Source organism: Chrysochloris asiatica, unplaced genomic scaffold, assembly GCF_000296735.1.
Source record: "Chrysochloris asiatica unplaced genomic scaffold, ChrAsi1.0 scaffold00210, whole genome shotgun sequence".
Lineage (NCBI taxonomy): Eukaryota > Metazoa > Chordata > Mammalia > Afrosoricida > Chrysochloridae > Chrysochloris > Chrysochloris asiatica.
In genome coordinates this window covers 5,606,703-5,614,383 of record NW_006408728.1, presented here as the reverse complement: position 1 = coordinate 5,614,383, position 7,681 = coordinate 5,606,703, and the positions used below count along the sequence as shown (strand labels likewise).

At 42.6% G+C, this 7,681-nt stretch overlaps 1 protein-coding gene across 1 annotated transcript in view; it reads left to right on the top strand.

The window, feature by feature from the left end:
- Positions 1-985: 985 nt before the first annotated feature.
- The window catches only part of RNF2 (ring finger protein 2), a 50,378-nt gene continuing 43,682 nt past the window's right edge, over positions 986-7,681 (top strand). Inside the window, exon 1 of the mRNA XM_006872706.1 lies at positions 986-1,204. The gene's annotated coding sequence lies outside the window, so the exon portion shown is untranslated. The remainder of the gene's footprint in view (positions 1,205-7,681) is intronic.

Genomic DNA, 7,681 nt, shown 5'->3' with positions numbered 1-7,681 from the left:
ACACACGGTGTTTAGCTGGTCCTGGTAACAGGGAATGCTCAAGAGATGGTCGTAGAGAAGAGATTGTGCCCAAAGAAGTTGTTAGAGGTGGTCTGAGGCTGGAGGTGGGAGAGTCCCCGCATCTCTTCGGTACAAACACTGTTGAAGCAAGACACAGATCTACCAGACCGCAGTGCAAACTTCCCGATTATGTTTTAAATCTATTTAATCTATTATCTTTTATAGACTCAAGTTCAGAATAGTGTAAGTGGTCAAGGAGTTAGGAATAAAGTGGTAGAGTACTGGGGACACAGTGGTTATAATTTGATTGCTCACCAAAAGATCGTTGGTTTGAACTCACCAGCTGCTGTTAGAAAGATGTGGCAGTTTTCTGAAAGATTCACAGCCTTGGAAGCCTTATGAGATTTACAGGGTCACTAAGAGTTAAACTCGACTCCACAGCCCAGGGTAAGGTAAATGGTTGAGAGTTGTAGAGAACAATCTGATTGCTTACAAAAGTGCAACAATAGTTTTCTAGAATTGAGGTCATTTCCCCCAGGAGTCATGAAGTCTTGTTTATTTACTCTGTAAGGATGGAAAGTATTTGTTTGTGGAATGGGGTGGTAAAGTGACGAAGTTCAAGTGAAGTTCTGAAGGTGAACGCCTAATGATGATTTTCACGGGTGGAATGAGTGTAAGAAAAGGAAGCCACGCGCGAATAGAAGTCTGAACTCAAAACACAGGCAGCCAGGCAGGGAGGCAGGATGAGTGGGTCACGACAGGGGCAGGGAAGGCTCCAGACGTGAGAGTAGCGAGAATGAGGAGTTGGCGGCGTCACGCGGGCGTCGTCCCGGGGCTGCGTCTGTCCCGAGGTGGGCGCTGGGGCGGGGCCAGCCGGCCCGGGGCGGGGCGGCCGTTCGGGCTCTCCCGGCCAGCACGAGGCGGTGCCCCCTCCCCTCGCGCCGCGGGCCTCCCCGCGCCGTGCACGTCCCCGTCCCGCGCCCCCGCCCCCTCGCTCGCTCCTTCCCGCCCTCCCCGCAGCGCCGGCCGAGCCGGCTTCCCTCGGTCTCTCATGAATATTGAGCGGCCCCTGTTGTATTTCCCGAGCTCCATTGCGGAAGCCGAGGCTCGCCATATTGTGCGGCGGCGCCGGCGGCTGCGGCGGCTACTACCTGAGTCTCGCTCCGGCCGCGGCCAGCGGAGCCCCGGGCTGGGGCAGGAGTAGGTAAGCGGAGTCGGCGGGGAGGTGAAGGGCGCGGGAGCGGCGGGCCGGGGATGCCTGTCTGGTCGGCCGGGGTGCGGACGGCGGCCCCGTGGCCGGGCGGGGGTGTGTGTGTCCGCGGGGGTGTGAGTGGCGATGGCGCCGCTGCCCCCGGCCGCTCTCCTTGTTGGGGAGGCGGCTTCTCATTGTTCCCTTTTCTTCTTCGAGGGTCCTGGGAGCGGGGGCGGAGTCGGGTGAGCCTAGCTTCTGGGGGACCTACTGGGCGAAGCGCAGAGAGCGTTTCCTTCGCGCGGAGCCCCCAGCTCGGCGCGGAGGCTGGGACTGCAGTGGACCCAGCCTCTCTCTGTCCCCACTCCGAAGGCGAACGGTGTGGAATATGGGTTTTCCCCCTTTTGCAGCCGGGGTGTGTGTATCTGCACCGTGGGGGTGGGGTCGGGGCGCTTTGTGCAAATAGCCCCCCTTCTTCTGCGGGGCCAGAAGTCTGGGTTTTCGTGTAAAGTGGCAGCTCGGCGGTGGGGTTCCTTCCAGTCCTCCTGGCTGAAGCATTCCTGGAGTGCCGTCTGCCTGCTCGCTAGTATCTGTCTGGTGCTGCTTAGAATTTCTAAAGCTGCGAGGTTTCCCCGACGAGTCATGGGGAAGGGGGAGGGGGTGTCTTGGTTTGTGTCTTTTGGAAGCCTCTGGTTTTGAACCCTGTCGTCTGCGTTGAGGTCTTTGGGGTACCTCGTATAGCCGTCACCTTGGTTGTCAGAATCGTTCCTTCCTACAGAAGTCCTCTTCTTGCTTCCAGAGATGTTGTTAGTTAAAATTGGGTTTATGAACTTTGAGATTCGTTATGATTATTTGGCCACGAAGAACAAATATAAGCTCGTTTTCGTGAAATCTTTGCGATTTGACTTTGTAAAATGTCAGGGTTCTTTGAGGTGTGTAAAGAAATTTGCTGAGGAAAAGGGTAGGTTTGCGTTCAGCATTTTAATAATATGCTGGTTTTCTTAATTTTAAGCAAGGTATGATTTCAGTGTTTTAAACAGTTTTGTTGAAAACTAATGTATGTTAAGTAATGATTTGCATTGCATAATCTACTTCTGGTAGTTTCAAGAGATCATTTGTAATGCTTAGTGTAATTGGTGGATGATCTACTTTCCCCACTTGCATTAAAGTGTGGTTGTTGAATATTTTAATAATATTCAAATAGAAAGCTGTTAGATTGTGGGTCTTAAAACAAATATTTTATCCTTTGATATAATGAATTTAGTTGGCAGCAGTATGACTCTGGCTGCTCTTACCCTTCTCCCCCAACCCTCCCTTGAAATTTCTACTTGTTTCAATCAACAGGTAACTTTAAAAATCTTAATTGTATACTTCTTATTAAGGTAATAGGTAGTTACAGAAGACTCTGTCTTTCAAGGTTAACAAAGCAGATACCGTCCTCTCTTTTTCTAAGGACTTGAGTTAATGCATTTCACTTGTGTACCCTTGTGGAATCCATGTCTGAGGTTAATTATAGTAGGTGTGAAAATGAAATGGAGAATTCATGAAGAAAACTGCTTGTCTGTCAGTCTTTCTTGAGTATTTGAAAAATATGCTGATTGTCTTCAGTGTGCTGCATAGAAAAATCCAAAATTAAGATTGGTGGCTCTGTGCTGTGGAGTTGGTTTTGACTCACTACTAACATAATATTGTAGATAATATAGACATTCAAAATCCTGAAAATTTTTTAGTTTTTCTGTGTCCTGATCATTTGGATAGCTAGTTCCTAGACCCTGAGTAGATACAAATAAAGATTAGGTCAGCAAACATCTTTGGAATTTCATTTGTTTGTTACAGACTTTTAGTGTGTGTTGTCAAGTCTGTATCTTTCATGTGGTTTATTCATGATTTGTGTTTATATTCTGCAGTCTTAGGAGTGAAGGTGATATATGTCTAATGAATAATATATGACCAGATGTTTCAGTGAAAGCTTCATTTCTATGCATTAGCAAAAAAGCACAATTCCTTGTAGTAGGAGAAGTGAGTTAACATTAAAATGCACTTCATGAAAATCAGTGTTTCTAGTATGAATTAAAGATTCTTATTTTGTGATGACTCATTCTGGAGAAAATAAAAAATGCATCACAATTTGCAGTTTTTTCAAAAAGGAAAAATATATATACTTTGCACACAATACAGATCTGCCATTGATTTTTAATTAGTGTTGATGATTACACATGTTGTAGAAGACAGGTTATGAGTTATTTCCTTTTTATTTCTCTGGAATCTCAGTTATCTGGGTAATTTATTGAATGCTTATTTTCATTTAGTAATGTGGGGTCCCTATATAATTTGGGGTATAATGGTATAGGAATCCTGGTGTGATGCTGCAAGGCCAGTGGTTAAAACCCACTAGTAGCTTCTTGGAAAACCCTACACAGGGTTGTTATGAGTTGGAACTGACTCAGTGGCACGTAACAGCAACAAATATAATGGTGTGGTCCCAAAGGTCTAGTTATGCTATCTGTCCCTCTGTCTTCTCCCTTTTCCACTCTTTCTACTGGATCCCTAGATCCTCGGGTGCCTCTTGTAAGAAAAAAAAATACTCACTTTGGTTGATTTTACATGTATATGCTGACTGTGAAAGATCTCTGGTAGTATTGTAGGATAAGCGCTGGACTTCTAATCACAAGTTTAGCAGTTCAGATTCACCAGCTGCGTGATACATTCTGCTCCTATGAAGATTTAAAGCCTCAGAGCCCCTATACAGGGTCACTGTGAGTCAGAATCATTTTGATAATAGTGGTTTGGTTTTGGGGGTGCTGTTTGTGGTAATGGGAAGCTTGACACTGTGCAAGAACTAGGTGATGAGTCCTTGCTTTTTGTAGGTGCTCAGGGCTACATGAGCCACTCTCTAGTTTTATGCTGTGTGTATAAACTGCAGTGGAAATAACTATGAACTTTCATGTTTAAAATTGTTTTAAAATTTCTTTTACTTTTGGGAGTGAGGCAACTGATGCCGACTAGTATAGATAGACCCAGAGACACAGCTGACTGGGTGATCAGTGTACACACTCATTACTGTTAAATCATTTCGGACACAGCAGCCCTGCAGGACAGAGTTGTTGTTGTTAAGTGCCCTTGGGTCGGTTCCGACTCATAACAACCCTGTACAGGGTTTCTGAGAAGCAGCTGGTTGGTTTTAACCGCCGACTTTATAGAACTGCTCCAAAGGGTTTCCAAGGCGGCAGTCCCCTGCACGCCGACTGTCATATCTGCTGATGGTTTCAAACCACTGACCTTCGATTAACAGTCAAGTGCCTAACCACTGCAGTAACAATGGGAACACAGTAACTCTACAGACTGTATTCATAAAAAATTCTGAGAAAGATTCTTGTTACTTGAATTTGCCTTCTTCCATTTCATTCCAGAAATGGATTAAGAACGTGTTTGCTACTTCTACATATTTCTTATTTTGTCATAATTAAAAAAAAAATTTGTGTATATTAAATATGGTGGTGGTGTGCCATCAAGTCACTTCCAACTCATAGCGATCATGTATAGGGTTTCCGAGGCTGTAAATCTTTATGGGAGCAGACAGCTTCATTTTTCTCCCATGGAGTGACTGGTAGATGCGAACTACTTACCTGCGGTTTGCAACCCAACTCGTAATCCATTATGTTACCAGGCCTCCTATATGTTAAGTATAATAATGAAAAATTATTTCTAAAATTAATCTGAGGTAAAATTGGTTAATGAGGCCCATTAAATGTAAAGTAATCGGCCTTATTAAAAAACATCTTAGCCTTTTGGTCATTTTTTTTTCAACAGATGTGTTGTTGCTTGTGGGCTTTCTTGCAAGGGAAAATTTATTTTGTTTTTGTGCTGTAGTGTGAAGTTGTATTTTATGAAAGGTTAGGTCCTAAAGTCATTGTGTCAAATAAAAATCACATGTAGTTAAAAAAAAAAAAAGCTTGATAATCTTGTAGCAAGGGATAATAACACACCAACAAGTTCAGCTTAGCTTTAGCGTTGGAACAGATTGCAGTTTCTTTGTTGAGCATTAGATGAAGTAGTTGACTTGCTTTTAGGGGCCATGTTGAACAACATATACAGAAGTGTCCTTAAATATGAGAATCCTGTTCAGCATGGTGTCATGCTCATATGGTGAGAGGCACTGAGGAACTGAAACTACCGGGAATGGTGTACCAACTAAACATCTCAGAGCTCTAGGATAGGTGTCCTAGTAGCAGGGAGGGTGTGTGCACTGCTTCCTCTTCCCCTTCCCAAAGATGATAGTTAAATGTAACTTTTTTGCTGCAGTTTAACAGAAGTAAATTTAAAGGGTTTCAGGTTATTTGTTAAATTAGATTTTATCTATAAAAATAACTCTAAACTTATTTTATTTCTCCACTTCAGTGAGGCAGTGAAGTATCACAGTGAGGAACGCAGTATTTAACAGTATGTTAGAATTCAATCAGGAAAACAGAAACTTAAATAGAAATTTCAATATAATAAGGGAGTTTTACTATAGAAAGCTAGGAGTGGGAGAGCGAAAAGGCACCCTCATAGTACAAAACCCAAGAATTTAAGAGGCCCCAAGGGCATGGGCTTTGGACCTTTGAGAGAGGTCATCATTGTTCAGCTGCTACTAGCAGTCTGAAGGCATGTGATAGGCTGGTTTAGGAAGTACCGAAAGACGCTGAGAGTTGGCACCAATTGCTGCTGCCAGGATGCATGGCTGCTGCTGGGGCGATACTGACAGGAAATGAAAGTCCTGTCACCACCCCCCTTTCTGTTTTCTAAAATCCATACACTACCCCCTTAGGCAAAACCTAACCAGAAGCTCTTTGGCAGAGGATTGGTGATGTATACTTGCATAGTCTCAGTCCCAGCAATGATATAGCAGAATCTATAAGATGGTTTTGAAGTTGAGAGACAGTGAATAAATTACCTGCACAAATAGTACAGGTTAAAATCAGGGATCCTGTCCTTACCTTGCATGCTGGAAAGACATTTATTGAATATCTTCTGTGTGCCTGGCCCAGTACTAGGCATTAAGGATTAGAAAGTAAATTGAACAAGGTCTGTGTCCTTGAGGAATTTACTGTTCAAGTGGGGATGACAGATATACTACCATACAGTAACAGGTGAGTGATGTGCTTTGGGAACCCAAGGACAGACAACCAACTTACCCTTTCTGTGTAGCTACATTTAATGACTACTGTTTTCATCTTGTATCATGATCAAATCCAGCTTCATTCTCTTCGATGGCTCTTATGAATGTTATTTCTGAGATTTCTAAGATGTCTCATTGTTGTCTTTGTAACTGTTGTTGTTAAGTACTGTGTTGTCGGTCCCGACTCATAGTGACCCTGCACAGGGTTTCCAAGTCTGCAAATCTTTACGGGAGCAGAAAGCCTCATCTTTCTCCCGTAGAACAGCTGGTAGTTTTGAATTGCTGACTTTGAGGTAGCAGCCCAATTCGTAACCACTATGCTATAGAAGTTGCATTATTAGTTAAGCATTTCTCTGTGCTTTAGTCAACCAAACAGTAAAGTCCATTACTTTTGATTTTCCATCTTAGCTCAGTTGTTTTATAATATCAACTACAGAAAATCTGTTTCTAAAATCATACTTTTATCTGTTTAGGTTTACTGATTTATGGGGAACTGAAAAGTTTTAGCTAGTATATTTAATATGGAGAACCTTGGGAGAAAGATGAGGGTTTCTGCTCTAGTTAAAAAGGCTCCCCCACCCCAACTTTTTATTGTGAACTGAGTGAAGGTAAATAGACAAGATCATCAGCTTTACTTTCAGCCAATCTTTCATTTTGTTTCATCTCTATGATTACACGCCCCTCCCTGTAACAACATTTATCCTACTTCCACCCTGTTGTGCTTCCCTTTTACATTTTACTTTTTCATGAGTTAACAAATGTTTGATGTATACATACAAAGTAAAAAAATGTATATTCATTTAAATGTCCAAAGGCCACTTTTTGCAAACCAGCCTCTTGACTGTAGGCGTAAAGCCTTTTTCCATCCATGGACCTAGAGTCCTCAGCTCTTCGCTCTCTTCATGCCGTTGCCCTTAAGCAGTTCTTCCTATAGGATTGCTGAGTTGGAATTGACTCGACACATAGAAGATGTTCAAGAAATATTTATTTTTGCAGTGAATAATGGGAATTAAAAAAAATATATGAAGACTTTGTTGCCTTCTTCCAGTTTCAATGAAAAATAATTTGGGTAAAGTGTTATTTGACTTTATAGATGTGAGAATTAGAATGGTAAAAGAATTGGTTAGCCAATAGTTGATCTAGAAATGGGACTTTGGTCTTCTGATCTGCTATATGACAGAAGAGCTGGTAGTTCTAGCATTGATTTTGAAGGCTCAATAAAATCTTTTTTACTATTTTATAACCTAATGTTCAAAATTTTGCTGCTATTTGTAGGGGGAAAGAAAAAAGCCCTTCATCTTATTTCCTAAAAAACAAGAAAACAAAAACATCAT